The sequence below is a fragment of the Schistocerca nitens genome, unplaced genomic scaffold (genome assembly GCF_023898315.1).
Source record: "Schistocerca nitens isolate TAMUIC-IGC-003100 unplaced genomic scaffold, iqSchNite1.1 HiC_scaffold_217, whole genome shotgun sequence".
In the NCBI taxonomy this organism is placed as follows: domain Eukaryota; kingdom Metazoa; phylum Arthropoda; class Insecta; order Orthoptera; family Acrididae; genus Schistocerca; species Schistocerca nitens.
In genome coordinates this window covers 71,824-84,833 of record NW_026045758.1, presented here as the reverse complement: position 1 = coordinate 84,833, position 13,010 = coordinate 71,824, and the positions used below count along the sequence as shown (strand labels likewise).

General features: G+C 51.9%; 20 non-coding genes across 20 annotated transcripts; 5 read left to right on the top strand and 15 right to left on the bottom strand.

Moving 5' to 3' along the window:
- The first annotated feature begins 733 nt into the window (after window positions 1-733).
- Trnag-ucc (transfer RNA glycine (anticodon UCC)) lies at window positions 734-805 on the top strand. The gene has a single exon. It is a non-coding gene; the product is annotated as a tRNA-Gly (tRNA).
- Window positions 806-1,070: 265 nt separating this feature from the next.
- Trnas-aga (transfer RNA serine (anticodon AGA)) lies at window positions 1,071-1,152 on the bottom strand. The gene has a single exon. It is a non-coding gene; the product is annotated as a tRNA-Ser (tRNA).
- Window positions 1,153-1,292: 140 nt separating this feature from the next.
- Trnak-uuu (transfer RNA lysine (anticodon UUU)) lies at window positions 1,293-1,365 on the bottom strand. The gene has a single exon. It is a non-coding gene; the product is annotated as a tRNA-Lys (tRNA).
- An 832-nt stretch (window positions 1,366-2,197) lies between these two features.
- On the bottom strand, window positions 2,198-2,270 carry Trnam-cau (transfer RNA methionine (anticodon CAU)). The gene has a single exon. It is a non-coding gene; the product is annotated as a tRNA-Met (tRNA).
- A 974-nt stretch (window positions 2,271-3,244) lies between these two features.
- On the top strand, window positions 3,245-3,316 carry Trnag-ucc (transfer RNA glycine (anticodon UCC)). Its single transcript has one exon. It is a non-coding gene; the product is annotated as a tRNA-Gly (tRNA).
- Window positions 3,317-3,581: 265 nt separating this feature from the next.
- Window positions 3,582-3,663, bottom strand: Trnas-aga (transfer RNA serine (anticodon AGA)). The gene has a single exon. It is a non-coding gene; the product is annotated as a tRNA-Ser (tRNA).
- A 140-nt stretch (window positions 3,664-3,803) lies between these two features.
- Trnak-uuu (transfer RNA lysine (anticodon UUU)) lies at window positions 3,804-3,876 on the bottom strand. The gene has a single exon. It is a non-coding gene; the product is annotated as a tRNA-Lys (tRNA).
- An 834-nt stretch (window positions 3,877-4,710) lies between these two features.
- Trnam-cau (transfer RNA methionine (anticodon CAU)) lies at window positions 4,711-4,783 on the bottom strand. Its single transcript has one exon. It is a non-coding gene; the product is annotated as a tRNA-Met (tRNA).
- Window positions 4,784-5,758: 975 nt separating this feature from the next.
- On the top strand, window positions 5,759-5,830 carry Trnag-ucc (transfer RNA glycine (anticodon UCC)). Its single transcript has one exon. It is a non-coding gene; the product is annotated as a tRNA-Gly (tRNA).
- A 265-nt stretch (window positions 5,831-6,095) lies between these two features.
- Trnas-aga (transfer RNA serine (anticodon AGA)) lies at window positions 6,096-6,177 on the bottom strand. Its single transcript has one exon. It is a non-coding gene; the product is annotated as a tRNA-Ser (tRNA).
- Window positions 6,178-6,317: 140 nt separating this feature from the next.
- On the bottom strand, window positions 6,318-6,390 carry Trnak-uuu (transfer RNA lysine (anticodon UUU)). Its single transcript has one exon. It is a non-coding gene; the product is annotated as a tRNA-Lys (tRNA).
- An 831-nt stretch (window positions 6,391-7,221) lies between these two features.
- Trnam-cau (transfer RNA methionine (anticodon CAU)) lies at window positions 7,222-7,294 on the bottom strand. The gene has a single exon. It is a non-coding gene; the product is annotated as a tRNA-Met (tRNA).
- Window positions 7,295-8,268: 974 nt separating this feature from the next.
- Window positions 8,269-8,340, top strand: Trnag-ucc (transfer RNA glycine (anticodon UCC)). The gene has a single exon. It is a non-coding gene; the product is annotated as a tRNA-Gly (tRNA).
- Window positions 8,341-8,605: 265 nt separating this feature from the next.
- Trnas-aga (transfer RNA serine (anticodon AGA)) lies at window positions 8,606-8,687 on the bottom strand. Its single transcript has one exon. It is a non-coding gene; the product is annotated as a tRNA-Ser (tRNA).
- A 140-nt stretch (window positions 8,688-8,827) lies between these two features.
- Window positions 8,828-8,900, bottom strand: Trnak-uuu (transfer RNA lysine (anticodon UUU)). Its single transcript has one exon. It is a non-coding gene; the product is annotated as a tRNA-Lys (tRNA).
- Window positions 8,901-9,731: 831 nt separating this feature from the next.
- On the bottom strand, window positions 9,732-9,804 carry Trnam-cau (transfer RNA methionine (anticodon CAU)). Its single transcript has one exon. It is a non-coding gene; the product is annotated as a tRNA-Met (tRNA).
- A 974-nt stretch (window positions 9,805-10,778) lies between these two features.
- Window positions 10,779-10,850, top strand: Trnag-ucc (transfer RNA glycine (anticodon UCC)). Its single transcript has one exon. It is a non-coding gene; the product is annotated as a tRNA-Gly (tRNA).
- A 265-nt stretch (window positions 10,851-11,115) lies between these two features.
- Window positions 11,116-11,197, bottom strand: Trnas-aga (transfer RNA serine (anticodon AGA)). The gene has a single exon. It is a non-coding gene; the product is annotated as a tRNA-Ser (tRNA).
- Window positions 11,198-11,337: 140 nt separating this feature from the next.
- Trnak-uuu (transfer RNA lysine (anticodon UUU)) lies at window positions 11,338-11,410 on the bottom strand. Its single transcript has one exon. It is a non-coding gene; the product is annotated as a tRNA-Lys (tRNA).
- An 832-nt stretch (window positions 11,411-12,242) lies between these two features.
- Window positions 12,243-12,315, bottom strand: Trnam-cau (transfer RNA methionine (anticodon CAU)). Its single transcript has one exon. It is a non-coding gene; the product is annotated as a tRNA-Met (tRNA).
- Window positions 12,316-13,010: the final 695 nt, after the last annotated feature.

Sequence of the window (13,010 nt, the reverse complement as noted above, 5' to 3'; positions counted from 1 at the left end):
CGACCGTCCAAGTACGGTCTCTTGCGTGCTGCGTGTTTGGTTCTTCTCACAGCGAATCCTGCTATACATTCCTGAGGCTGACGGAGCTCAAGCGAGGAATCGGTGCGGCAGCATTATAGCGATAACAGCAGAACGATACATCGGCCGGGAATCGAACCCGGGCCGCCCGCGTGCTAAGCGAGCATTCTACCACTTTTTTTTTCTTCTCATTTCGTTCGTTGCATTTGTTGGGGGCGGACGTCCGATGACGCCCGTTCAAGTTCATCGTTGACTCAGTCTTTTATTACAGAGGGCAGATAACTGTCAGACCGAACACGCTGAGTTATCGTGCCGGCAAACCTTAAGATTATGAGACTTACGCGCTGCTTACTGCACTACTGAGGCACATGCCACTGAACCACCGATGCTCGACAAGCTGCCCGTGCTTCCCGAGCAGTTTTCTGCAGGGAAAGTGGGATTGCCACCCAGCGACGTCGGATGAAACCGAAAAAAGTGCTACACACGCGGAGTCCTCCACTACACTGCCTTAAAACGACCACTCATCACTATCGTGTGAGTAACCTTGCGGCTGCGGCGACTAGTCTCGCCCAAAGACGCAGCGTGCGTGGAGGCGCTACCCGAATGCGTGTGGATGCACCCTCCTAGCTCGTAAAGCGCCTACAGCTACTATCACCGTGGGCCGCTGCTGGCGGGCGGGAAGCCGACACAGCGCGGCGTCGCGAGGAGCGGCTGTGCGGTGGTGGTGTAATGGTGAGCATAGTTGCCTTCCAAGCAGTTGATCCGGGTTCGATTCCCGGCCACCGCAAGTAACGCTAGTTTTTTCGTATATAGTATGTGAGCCGCGTGCTGTTAAATTAACGTTTTTGTCGTCGTTACTCCACGCAGACCATCCTGTAGTATGTCCCGACTTGCCCCGACTTTGCTCGGCTGACGCGAAAGCTGACGCTTGGAATTCGCCCTTATCAAAAGGACAGGCACTATAAACGGCTGTGAGAGGCGAGGTACCAAAACGACAGGCAAACTGCGAAATTTTCTGCTCCTTCTTCTTAAACAAAAAAAGAAAAAACGGACGCAGTCGGTAGGACTCGAACCTACGCTCCCAGAGGGAATCTGATTTCTAGTCAGACGCCTTAACCACTCGGCCACGACTGCTCGTAACTGAAGAGTCCCTCGAATCGTGAAAAATCAAACCCGTCTGCGCAGAATTTTGACAGGAAACGAACTCCGTGCACTGATTACGGCAGGGCTACCATCGCTACGAGACGAGCCATTACGGAAACGTTAAAAATCTTCGCCCGGACAGGGACTCGAACCCTGGACCCTTAGGTTAAAAGCCTAATGCTCTACCGACTGAGCTATCCGGGCTCACGCTTCTTGCGGATGGAGCGGCTGCAAGCAACGTGAATAACTGGAACGCGTGTGTAGGCGTACTACGGTAATATCTGGCTTCTGGCGCAACTGGCGACTTCACCGACTTCCCACTGACGCTGGTAGCAGCCCAACAGCTGACCAGCGCCTCCTCTCCCTTTACCCCGGTGCTGACAGTAATTGCATCATGTGCCTGTTTTCCCCGATTACATTCGGTTGAAGCTCCGCAAGGAGGGCGAAAAACGAACGTTGGAAGGCCAAAACATGGAGCGTTGGGTGCGTAAAAACTTCCGTTCCGGTACCGGGAATCGAACCCGGGCCTCCTGGGTGAAAGCCAGGTATCCTAGCCACTTTTTTTTTTTTTTTTAAATCTCATTTTGTTCGTTTTCGTTCGTTGTATCTGCTCTGGGAGGACGTCGAAAGACACCCGTTCCAGTTCGTTGTTGATCCATTAACTCAGTTTTTTTTTAATTACAGAGGGCAGCTAACCCTCTGACCGAGCGCGCTGAGCTACCGTGCCGGCGCCACTAGACCACACCGGATTTGCGCTATGACGTGAGGTTCACTCCGTTTCCTCTCGTATTTCGTGCTGAACCTGGACTCACTGCTGTTCTCTGTTTGCCAGCATATTTGCGCACAGCTCGAAATTGACTATTCGTTATTTTACTCGTAACAGGTTAAGAGAAAGATCAAAGTTGTACGTTGTCATAATTGGAAATAAAAATTTTGACGCTGAGCGTAGACTCCTTGTGGATAACGAATGACAATTAAGTTCGTTCCCTAGCAACAGCAACACCGTTAATTCAGCCGTGATGTACAGCAAATTAAATGCCCCGGGTGAGGATCGAACTCACGACCTTAAGATTATGAGACTTACGCGCTACCTACTGCGCTACCGAGGCACGTTGCGAGCAACGTTCCAGGAAACTTGGTAAGTCTCGCATATTAGAGATAGAGAGTTTGCGCGCTCTGAAGAATCTGTTGTGTTGCTACACGTGCTTTCCCGACTTGCTAGATTAAACTGCTGCCGCAGCTTTTTCAACGGAACGCAGCACTGCCTGAGGTTACAGTCCATCGCCCTTGCGGCGCCTGAACACAGCGGCCTGTTGGGCCAGGCCGACGTTACAGCTCAGAAATAGCACGCGACCGTCCAAGTACGGTCTCTTGCGTGCTGCGTGTTTGGTTCTTCTCACAGCGAATCCTGCTATACATTCCTGAGGCTGACGGAGCTCAAGCGAGGAATCGGTGCGGCAGCATTATAGCGATAACAGCAGAACGATACATCGGCCGGGAATCGAACCCGGGCCGCCCGCGTGCTAAGCGAGCATTCTACCACTTTTTTTTTCTTCTCATTTCGTTCGTTGCATTTGTTGGGGGCGGACGTCCGATGACGCCCGTTCAAGTTCATCGTTGACTCAGTCTTTTATTACAGAGGGCAGATAACTGTCAGACCGAACACGCTGAGTTATCGTGCCGGCAAACCTTAAGATTATGAGACTTACGCGCTGCTTACTGCACTACTGAGGCACATGCCACTGAACCACCGATGCTCGACAAGCTGCCCGTGCTTCCCGAGCAGTTTTCTGCAGGGAAAGTGGGATTGCCACCCAGCGACGTCGGATGAAACCGAAAAAAGTGCTACACACGCGGAGTCCTCCACTACACTGCCTTAAAACGACCACTCATCACTATCGTGTGAGTAACCTTGCGGCTGCGGCGACTAGTCTCGCCCAAAGACGCAGCGTGCGTGGAGGCGCTACCCGAATGCGTGTGGATGCACCCTCCTAGCTCGTAAAGCGCCTACAGCTACTATCACCGTGGGCCGCTGCTGGCGGGCGGGAAGCCGACACAGCGCGGCGTCGCGAGGAGCGGCTGTGCGGTGGTGGTGTAATGGTGAGCATAGTTGCCTTCCAAGCAGTTGATCCGGGTTCGATTCCCGGCCACCGCAAGTAACGCTAGTTTTTTCGTATATAGTATGTGAGCCGCGTGCTGTTAAATTAACGTTTTTGTCGTCGTTACTCCACGCAGACCATCCTGTAGTATGTCCCGACTTGTCCCGACTTTGCTCGGCTGACGCGAAAGCTGACGCTTGGAATTCGCCCTTATCAAAAGGACAGGCACTATAAACGGCTGTGAGAGGCGAGGTACCAAAACGACAGGCAAACTGCGAAATTTTCTGCTCCTTCTTCTTAAACAAAAAAAGAAAAAACGGACGCAGTCGGTAGGACTCGAACCTACGCTGCCAGAGGGAATCTGATTTCTAGTCAGACGCCTTAACCACTCGGCCACGACTGCTCGTAACTGAAGAGTCCCTCGAATCGTGAAAAATCAAACCCGTCTGCGCAGAATTTTGACAGGAAACGAACTCCGTGCACTGATTACGGCAGGGCTACCATCGCTACGAGACGAGCCATTACGGAAACGTTAAAAATCTTCGCCCGGACAGGGACTCGAACCCTGGACCCTTAGGTTAAAAGCCTAATGCTCTACCGACTGAGCTATCCGGGCTCACGCTTCTTGCGGATGGAGCGGCTGCAAGCAACGTGAATAACTGGAACGCGTGTGTAGGCGTACTACGGTAATATCTGGCTTCTGGCGCAACTGGCGACTTCACCGACTTCCCACTGACGCTGGTAGCAGCCCAACAGCTGACCAGCGCCTCCTCTCCCTTTACCCCGGTGCTGACAGTAATTGCATCATGTGCCTGTTTTCCCCGATTACATTCGGTTGAAGCTCCGCAAGGAGGGCGAAAAACGAACGTTGGAAGGCCAAAACATGGAGCGTTGGGTGCGTAAAAACTTCCGTTCCGGTACCGGGAATCGAACCCGGGCCTCCTGGGTGAAAGCCAGGTATCCTAGCCACTTTTTTTTTTTTTTTTTTAAATCTCATTTTGTTCGTTTTCGTTCGTTGTATCTGCTCTGGGAGGACGTCGAAAGACACCCGTTCCAGTTCGTTGTTGATCCATTAACTCAGTTTTTTTTTAATTACAGAGGGCAGCTAACCCTCTGACCGAGCGCGCTGAGCTACCGTGCCGGCGCCACTAGACCACACCGGATTTGCGCTATGACGTGAGGTTCACTCCGTTTCCTCTCGTATTTCGTGCTGAACCTGGACTCACTGCTGTTCTCTGTTTGCCAGCATATTTGCGCACAGCTCGAAATTGACTATTCGTTATTTTACTCATAACAGGTTAAGAGAAAGATCAAAGTTGTACGTTGTCATAATTGGAAATAAACATTTTGACGCTGAGCGTAGACTCCTTGTGGATAACGAATGACAATTAAGTTCGTTCCCTAGCAACAGCAACACCGTTAATTCAGCCGTGATGTACAGCAAATTAAATGCCCCGGGTGAGGATCGAACTCACGACCTTAAGATTATGAGACTTACGCGCTACCTACTGCGCTACCGAGGCACGTTGCGAGCAACGTTCCAGGAAACTTGGTAAGTCTCGCATATTAGAGATAGAGAGTTTGCGCGCTCTGAAGAATCTGTTGTGTTGCTACACGTGCTTTCCCGACTTGCTAGATTAAACTGCTGCCGCAGCTTTTTCAACGGAACGCAGCACTGCCTGAGGTTACAGTCCATCGCCCTTGCGGCGCCTGAACACAGCGGCCTGTTGGGCCAGGCCGACGTTACAGCTCAGAAATAGCACGCGACCGTCCAAGTACGGTCTCTTGCGTGCTGCGTGTTTGGTTCTTCTCACAGCGAATCCTGCTATACATTCCTGAGGCTGACGGAGCTCAAGCGAGGAATCGGTGCGGCAGCATTATAGCGATAACAGCAGAACGATACATCGGCCGGGAATCGAACCCGGGCCGCCCGCGTGCTAAGCGAGCATTCTACCACTTTTTTTTTTCTTCTCATTTCGTTCGTTGCATTTGTTGGGGGCGGACGTCCGATGACGCCCGTTCAAGTTCATCGTTGACTCAGTCTTTTATTACAGAGGGCAGATAACTGTCAGACCGAACACGCTGAGTTATCGTGCCGGCAAACCTTAAGATTATGAGACTTACGCGCTGCTTACTGCACTACTGAGGCACATGCCACTGAACCACCGATGCTCGACAAGCTGCCCGTGCTTCCCGAGCAGTTTTCTGCAGGGAAAGTGGGATTGCCACCCAGCGACGTCGGATGAAACCGAAAAAAGTGCTACACACGCGGAGTCCTCCACTACACTGCCTTAAAACGACCACTCATCACTATCGTGTGAGTAACCTTGCGGCTGCGGCGACTAGTCTCGCCCAAAGACGCAGCGTGCGTGGAGGCGCTACCCGAATGCGTGTGGATGCACCCTCCTAGCTCGTAAAGCGCCTACAGCTACTATCACCGTGGGCCGCTGCTGGCGGGCGGGAAGCCGACACAGCGCGGCGTCGCGAGGAGCGGCTGTGCGGTGGTGGTGTAATGGTGAGCATAGTTGCCTTCCAAGCAGTTGATCCGGGTTCGATTCCCGGCCACCGCAAGTAACGCTAGTTTTTTCGTATATAGTATGTGAGCCGCGTGCTGTTAAATTAACGTTTTTGTCGTCGTTACTCCACGCAGACCATCCTGTAGTATGTCCCGACTTGCCCCGACTTTGCTCGGCTGACGCGAAAGCTGACGCTTGGAATTCGCCCTTATCAAAAGGACAGGCACTATAAACGGCTGTGAGAGGCGAGGTACCAAAACGACAGGCAAACTGCGAAATTTTCTGCTCCTTCTTCTTAAACAAAAAAAGAAAAAACGGACGCAGTCGGTAGGACTCGAACCTACGCTCCCAGAGGGAATCTGATTTCTAGTCAGACGCCTTAACCACTCGGCCACGACTGCTCGTAACTGAAGAGTCCCTCGAATCGTGAAAAATCAAACCCGTCTGCGCAGAATTTTGACAGGAAACGAACTCCGTGCACTGATTACGGCAGGGCTACCATCGCTACGAGACGAGCCATTACGGAAACGTTAAAAATCTTCGCCCGGACAGGGACTCGAACCCTGGACCCTTAGGTTAAAAGCCTAATGCTCTACCGACTGAGCTATCCGGGCTCACGCTTCTTGCGGATGGAGCGGCTGCAAGCAACGTGAATAACTGGAACGCGTGTGTAGGCGTACTACGGTAATATCTGGCTTCTGGCGCAACTGGCGACTTCACCGACTTCCCACTGACGCTGGTAGCAGCCCAACAGCTGACCAGCGCCTCCTCTCCCTTTACCCCGGTGCTGACAGTAATTGCATCATGTGCCTGTTTTCCCCGATTACATTCGGTTGAAGCTCCGCAAGGAGGGCGAAAAACGAACGTTGGAAGGCCAAAACATGGAGCGTTGGGTGCGTAAAAACTTCCGTTCCGGTACCGGGAATCGAACCCGGGCCTCCTGGGTGAAAGCCAGGTATCCTAGCCACTTTTTTTTTTTTTTTAAATCTCATTTTGTTCGTTTTCGTTCGTTGTATCTGCTCTGGGAGGACGTCGAAAGACACCCGTTCCAGTTCGTTGTTGATCCATTAACTCAGTTTTTTTTTAATTACAGAGGGCAGCTAACCCTCTGACCGAGCGCGCTGAGCTACCGTGCCGGCGCCACTAGACCACACCGGATTTGCGCTATGACGTGAGGTTCACTCCGTTTCCTCTCGTATTTCGTGCTGAACCTGGACTCACTGCTGTTCTCTGTTTGCCAGCATATTTGCGCACAGCTCGAAATTGACTATTCGTTATTTTACTCGTAACAGGTTAAGAGAAAGATCAAAGTTGTACGTTGTCATAATTGGAAATAAAAATTTTGACGCTGAGCGTAGACTCCTTGTGGATAACGAATGACAATTAAGTTCGTTCCCTAGCAACAGCAACACCGTTAATTCAGCCGTGATGTACAGCAAATTAAATGCCCCGGGTGAGGATCGAACTCACGACCTTAAGATTATGAGACTTACGCGCTACCTACTGCGCTACCGAGGCACGTTGCGAGCAACGTTCCAGGAAACTTGGTAAGTCTCGCATATTAGAGATAGAGAGTTTGCGCGCTCTGAAGAATCTGTTGTGTTGCTACACGTGCTTTCCCGACTTGCTAGATTAAACTGCTGCCGCAGCTTTTTCAACGGAACGCAGCACTGCCTGAGGTTACAGTCCATCGCCCTTGCGGCGCCTGAACACAGCGGCCTGTTGGGCCAGGCCGACGTTACAGCTCAGAAATAGCACGCGACCGTCCAAGTACGGTCTCTTGCGTGCTGCGTGTTTGGTTCTTCTCACAGCGAATCCTGCTATACATTCCTGAGGCTGACGGAGCTCAAGCGAGGAATCGGTGCGGCAGCATTATAGCGATAACAGCAGAACGATACATCGGCCGGGAATCGAACCCGGGCCGCCCGCGTGCTAAGCGAGCATTCTACCACTTTTTTTTTCTTCTCATTTCGTTCGTTGCATTTGTTGGGGGCGGACGTCCGATGACGCCCGTTCAAGTTCATCGTTGACTCAGTCTTTTATTACAGAGGGCAGATAACTGTCAGACCGAACACGCTGAGTTATCGTGCCGGCAAACCTTAAGATTATGAGACTTACGCGCTGCTTACTGCACTACTGAGGCACATGCCACTGAACCACCGATGCTCGACAAGCTGCCCGTGCTTCCCGAGCAGTTTTCTGCAGGGAAAGTGGGATTGCCACCCAGCGACGTCGGATGAAACCGAAAAAAGTGCTACACACGCGGAGTCCTCCACTACACTGCCTTAAAACGACCACTCATCACTATCGTGTGAGTAACCTTGCGGCTGCGGCGACTAGTCTCGCCCAAAGACGCAGCGTGCGTGGAGGCGCTACCCGAATGCGTGTGGATGCACCCTCCTAGCTCGTAAAGCGCCTACAGCTACTATCACCGTGGGCCGCTGCTGGCGGGCGGGAAGCCGACACAGCGCGGCGTCGCGAGGAGCGGCTGTGCGGTGGTGGTGTAATGGTGAGCATAGTTGCCTTCCAAGCAGTTGATCCGGGTTCGATTCCCGGCCACCGCAAGTAACGCTAGTTTTTTCGTATATAGTATGTGAGCCGCGTGCTGTTAAATTAACGTTTTTGTCGTCGTTACTCCACGCAGACCATCCTGTAGTATGTCCCGACTTGTCCCGACTTTGCTCGGCTGACGCGAAAGCTGACGCTTGGAATTCGCCCTTATCAAAAGGACAGGCACTATAAACGGCTGTGAGAGGCGAGGTACCAAAACGACAGGCAAACTGCGAAATTTTCTGCTCCTTCTTCTTAAACAAAAAAAGAAAAAACGGACGCAGTCGGTAGGACTCGAACCTACGCTCCCAGAGGGAATCTGATTTCTAGTCAGACGCCTTAACCACTCGGCCACGACTGCTCGTAACTGAAGAGTCCCTCGAATCGTGAAAAATCAAACCCGTCTGCGCAGAATTTTGACAGGAAACGAACTCCGTGCACTGATTACGGCAGGGCTACCATCGCTACGAGACGAGCCATTACGGAAACGTTAAAAATCTTCGCCCGGACAGGGACTCGAACCCTGGACCCTTAGGTTAAAAGCCTAATGCTCTACCGACTGAGCTATCCGGGCTCACGCTTCTTGCGGATGGAGCGGCTGCAAGCAACGTGAATAACTGGAACGCGTGTGTAGGCGTACTACGGTAATATCTGGCTTCTGGCGCAACTGGCGACTTCACCGACTTCCCACTGACGCTGGTAGCAGCCCAACAGCTGACCAGCGCCTCCTCTCCCTTTACCCCGGTGCTGACAGTAATTGCATCATGTGCCTGTTTTCCCCGATTACATTCGGTTGAAGCTCCGCAAGGAGGGCGAAAAACGAACGTTGGAAGGCCAAAACATGGAGCGTTGGGTGCGTAAAAACTTCCGTTCCGGTACCGGGAATCGAACCCGGGCCTCCTGGGTGAAAGCCAGGTATCCTAGCCACTTTTTTTTTTTTTTTAAATCTCATTTTGTTCGTTTTCGTTCGTTGTATCTGCTCTGGGAGGACGTCGAAAGACACCCGTTCCAGTTCGTTGTTGATCCATTAACTCAGTTTTTTTTTAATTACAGAGGGCAGCTAACCCTCTGACCGAGCGCGCTGAGCTACCGTGCCGGCGCCACTAGACCACACCGGATTTGCGCTATGACGTGAGGTTCACTCCGTTTCCTCTCGTATTTCGTGCTGAACCTGGACTCACTGCTGTTCTCTGTTTGCCAGCATATTTGCGCACAGCTCGAAATTGACTATTCGTTATTTTACTCGTAACAGGTTAAGAGAAAGATCAAAGTTGTACGTTGTCATAATTGGAAATAAAAATTTTGACGCTGAGCGTAGACTCCTTGTGGATAACGAATGACAATTAAGTTCGTTCCCTAGCAACAGCAACACCGTTAATTCAGCCGTGATGTACAGCAAATTAAATGCCCCGGGTGAGGATCGAACTCACGACCTTAAGATTATGAGACTTACGCGCTACCTACTGCGCTACCGAGGCACGTTGCGAGCAACGTTCCAGGAAACTTGGTAAGTCTCGCATATTAGAGATAGAGAGTTTGCGCGCTCTGAAGAATCTGTTGTGTTGCTACACGTGCTTTCCCGACTTGCTAGATTAAACTGCTGCCGCAGCTTTTTCAACGGAACGCAGCACTGCCTGAGGTTACAGTCCATCGCCCTTGCGGCGCCTGAACACAGCGGCCTGTTGGGCCAGGCCGACGTTACAGCTCAGAAATAGCACGCGACCGTCCAAGTACGGTCTCTTGCGTGCTGCGTGTTTGGTTCTTCTCACAGCGAATCCTGCTATACATTCCTGAGGCTGACGGAGCTCAAGCGAGGAATCGGTGCGGCAGCATTATAGCGATAACAGCAGAACGATACATCGGCCGGGAATCGAACCCGGGCCGCCCGCGTGCTAAGCGAGCATTCTACCACTTTTTTTTTCTTCTCATTTCGTTCGTTGCATTTGTTGGGGGCGGACGTCCGATGACGCCCGTTCAAGTTCATCGTTGACTCAGTCTTTTATTACAGAGGGCAGATAACTGTCAGACCGAACACGCTGAGTTATCGTGCCGGCAAACCTTAAGATTATGAGACTTACGCGCTGCTTACTGCACTACTGAGGCACATGCCACTGAACCACCGATGCTCGACAAGCTGCCCGTGCTTCCCGAGCAGTTTTCTGCAGGGAAAGTGGGATTGCCACCCAGCGACGTCGGATGAAACCGAAAAAAGTGCTACACACGCGGAGTCCTCCACTACACTGCCTTAAAACGACCACTCATCACTATCGTGTGAGTAACCTTGCGGCTGCGGCGACTAGTCTCGCCCAAAGACGCAGCGTGCGTGGAGGCGCTACCCGAATGCGTGTGGATGCACCCTCCTAGCTCGTAAAGCGCCTACAGCTACTATCACCGTGGGCCGCTGCTGGCGGGCGGGAAGCCGACACAGCGCGGCGTCGCGAGGAGCGGCTGTGCGGTGGTGGTGTAATGGTGAGCATAGTTGCCTTCCAAGCAGTTGATCCGGGTTCGATTCCCGGCCACCGCAAGTAACGCTAGTTTTTTCGTATATAGTATGTGAGCCGCGTGCTGTTAAATTAACGTTTTTGTCGTCGTTACTCCACGCAGACCATCCTGTAGTATGTCCCGACTTGTCCCGACTTTGCTCGGCTGACGCGAAAGCTGACGCTTGGAATTCGCCCTTATCAAAAGGACAGGCACTATAAACGGCTGTGAGAGGCGAGGTACCAAAACGACAGGCAAACTGCGAAATTTTCTGCTCCTTCTTCTTAAACAAAAAAAGAAAAAACGGACGCAGTCGGTAGGACTCGAACCTACGCTCCCAGAGGGAATCTGATTTCTAGTCAGACGCCTTAACCACTCGGCCACGACTGCTCGTAACTGAAGAGTCCCTCGAATCGTGAAAAATCAAACCCGTCTGCGCAGAATTTTGACAGGAAACGAACTCCGTGCACTGATTACGGCAGGGCTACCATCGCTACGAGACGAGCCATTACGGAAACGTTAAAAATCTTCGCCCGGACAGGGACTCGAACCCTGGACCCTTAGGTTAAAAGCCTAATGCTCTACCGACTGAGCTATCCGGGCTCACGCTTCTTGCGGATGGAGCGGCTGCAAGCAACGTGAATAACTGGAACGCGTGTGTAGGCGTACTACGGTAATATCTGGCTTCTGGCGCAACTGGCGACTTCACCGACTTCCCACTGACGCTGGTAGCAGCCCAACAGCTGACCAGCGCCTCCTCTCCCTTTACCCCGGTGCTGACAGTAATTGCATCATGTGCCTGTTTTCCCCGATTACATTCGGTTGAAGCTCCGCAAGGAGGGCGAAAAACGAACGTTGGAAGGCCAAAACATGGAGCGTTGGGTGCGTAAAAACTTCCGTTCCGGTACCGGGAATCGAACCCGGGCCTCCTGGGTGAAAGCCAGGTATCCTAGCCACTTTTTTTTTTTTTTTTAAATCTCATTTTGTTCGTTTTCGTTCGTTGTATCTGCTCTGGGAGGACGTCGAAAGACACCCGTTCCAGTTCGTTGTTGATCCATTAACTCAGTTTTTTTTTAATTACAGAGGGCAGCTAACCCTCTGACCGAGCGCGCTGAGCTACCGTGCCGGCGCCACTAGACCACACCGGATTTGCGCTATGACGTGAGGTTCACTCCGTTTCCTCTCGTATTTCGTGCTGAACCTGGACTCACTGCTGTTCTCTGTTTGCCAGCATATTTGCGCACAGCTCGAAATTGACTATTCGTTATTTTACTCGTAACAGGTTAAGAGAAAGATCAAAGTTGTACGTTGTCATAATTGGAAATAAACATTTTGACGCTGAGCGTAGACTCCTTGTGGATAACGAATGACAATTAAGTTCGTTCCCTAGCAACAGCAACACCGTTAATTCAGCCGTGATGTACAGCAAATTAAATGCCCCGGGTGAGGATCGAACTCACGACCTTAAGATTATGAGACTTACGCGCTACCTACTGCGCTACCGAGGCACGTTGCGAGCAACGTTCCAGGAAACTTGGTAAGTCTCGCATATTAGAGATAGAGAGTTTGCGCGCTCTGAAGAATCTGTTGTGTTGCTACACGTGCTTTCCCGACTTGCTAGATTAAACTGCTGCCGCAGCTTTTTCAACGGAACGCAGCACTGCCTGAGGTTACAGTCCATCGCCCTTGCGGCGCCTGAACACAGCGGCCTGTTGGGCCAGGCCGACGTTACAGCTCAGAAATAGCACGCGACCGTCCAAGTACGGTCTCTTGCGTGCTGCGTGTTTGGTTCTTCTCACAGCGAATCCTGCTATACATTCCTGAGGCTGACGGAGCTCAAGCGAGGAATCGGTGCGGCAGCATTATAGCGATAACAGCAGAACGATACATCGGCCGGGAATCGAACCCGGGCCGCCCGCGTGCTAAGCGAGCATTCTACCACTTTTTTTTTCTTCTCATTTCGTTCGTTGCATTTGTTGGGGGCGGACGTCCGATGACGCCCGTTCAAGTTCATCGTTGACTCAGTCTTTTATTACAGAGGGCAGATAACTGTCAGACCGAACACGCTGAGTTATCGTGCCGGCAAACCTTAAGATTATGAGACTTACGCGCTGCTTACTGCACTACTGAGGCACATGCCACTGAACCACCGATGCTCGACAAGCTGCCCGTGCTTCCCGAGCAGTTTTCTGCAGGGAAAGTG